Genomic DNA, 2,026 nt, shown 5'->3' on the forward strand with positions numbered 1-2,026 from the left:
TTGTAATAACAAAATAGATAGTAAAGCAAAAAAAAAAAACCAAAACACTAGAAATTAAGATTGTCATTATACAATGAAACAAGAATTTTATCAAGAAAATATATAATATTACCAAATTGCATTTTAAAGATGAGAGCAAAAAAAACTGCAAATCTAAAGATTTACTTGGAAAATATACAAAGAATCAGCTTCTTTCCTTCCTTTCTCTCAACCATTTTGGCAGCTGCTCTTGGTTGGGACCATCCTGCACCCAAAGGCAGGAAGATGGTGGCTGCAAAGAAGACAAAAAATTCCCTGGAATCGATCAACTCTAGGTTCCATATCATCATGAAAAGTGGAAAGCATGTGGTGAGGTACAAGCAGACTCTGAAAATGATCAGATATGGCTAAGTCATACTGGTCATCTTTGCCAACAACTGCCCAGCCTTGAAGAAATCTGAAATAGAATACCATGTCATGTTGGCCAAAACTAGTGTCTGCCACCACGGTGTCAATAATACTGAATTGGGCACGGTGTGTGGGAAATACTACAGAGTATGATATTGGCTATCATTGATCCAGGCGATTCTAAGAACATTAGAAGTTTCCAGAACAGACTGGTGAAAAGTAAATCATGTAAAATTTTTCTTTAATAAAATTAGCCAGAGCTTGTTTTAAACACACATACACACACGATCAGCCAAAGAATAGCATTATTTCCTTGATATTTATATATCAGAAAATATTCATAGCATAATTTCCCTTTAGCTTTATAAATACCCTTTGCTAACACTCATGCTCAAATTAACAAATCAAACTTGTTCAGAGCTCAAGAGATGGATATTTTAGCCAAAATTTCAAGCATGCCTTGGACATAGTACTAATAATGTTTCATCTTAAACAATTTATTCATGAAAACGTTCCTGATTTTTCCAACTAGACACGTCTCTCCTTATTTTGAATATCCAAAGTACTTTGTTTATATTACTTTACTGAGCATGTCTTACATTAACTTGGTGGTTCTCAGTCAAACACATATTTCCCCACCAGGGAACATTTGGCAATGCCTGGTGACATTTTTGGCTCTCTCAGTTGTGGGGAATCTTGTGGTGGGTAGAGGCCAGAAACAACGCTCAGCATTCTAAAATACACAGCGCATTTCCCTACAATAAGAAATTATTTGGCCCAAAATATCAACAGTGCTGTGATTCAGAAGAAGAAACCCAGTTTGAGTTTGTAGCTTGTTAATTTTCTTTTTCATCTTCTCCACTTTCTGTTATTTTGAAAGTATCATGGGGACACCTTGGTGGCTCAGTTGGTTGAGTGTCTGCCTTCTGCTTGGGTCATGATCCCAGGGTCCTGGGAACAAGCCCTGCACTGGGCTCCCTGCTTAGTGGGGAGTCTGCTTCTCCTTCCTCTGCCCTTCCCCCTGCTTGTGTTTGCTCTTTCTCTCTCTCTCAAAAAAAAAAAAAAAAAAAAAAAAAAAATAGGTATCATGGACTGGGTCTTACTTGGGATTCCATATAATTTGTAGTGTTGTGCCTGCTACAGGGTAAGTTAACATTTGTGAAACTGAATTTTTATTCAACATCAATCCTTAGTGTCTCACTACGTGTGGGGTGCTCTCTTCAGAATGTGTATGAAAGAGTCTAAGCAGGTAGTCTTTATTCTCTACTAATTCCCAGCTTAATAGTGAAAGAGAGGTATAAATAGATACTTTGTACTACAATACATTATGTACTTGAACAAGGATATGAGGGAAAAGTATGCAGTGTGAAGCCAAAGTCAGAACTAAGGAGATTTCATATAGTAAATCAAAACAAAGCAGAACCTATTTGGCATACAATAATACCGAAAAGTTGCTTTGCCTATTTTGGTAAACTAGGATTAGAAAACAAAAACCGAGATATAAAGATGTAACACCAACAAAACCCCTTCCTTCCAAAATAAAGAATGTTACTAGGTTAATGTAAAAGTGGGAGACTTCCTTGAAGACATCTTTCAATACTGTTCTTGAACCGCTTAACTGAGAAGTTATTTTAAAGTC

The 2,026-nt window shown here is 36.5% G+C and overlaps 1 pseudogene; it reads left to right on the plus strand.

Annotated features, from left to right (window-relative positions):
• The first annotated feature begins 264 nt into the window (after nucleotides 1–264).
• Nucleotides 265–610, plus strand: LOC116878171 (annotated as a pseudogene).
• The last annotated feature ends 1,416 nt before the right edge of the window (nucleotides 611–2,026 follow it).

This window comes from Lontra canadensis, unplaced genomic scaffold (genome assembly GCF_010015895.1).
Source record: "Lontra canadensis isolate GAN:19392208 unplaced genomic scaffold, GSC_riverotter_1.0 scaffold56, whole genome shotgun sequence".
Lineage (NCBI taxonomy): Eukaryota > Metazoa > Chordata > Mammalia > Carnivora > Mustelidae > Lontra > Lontra canadensis.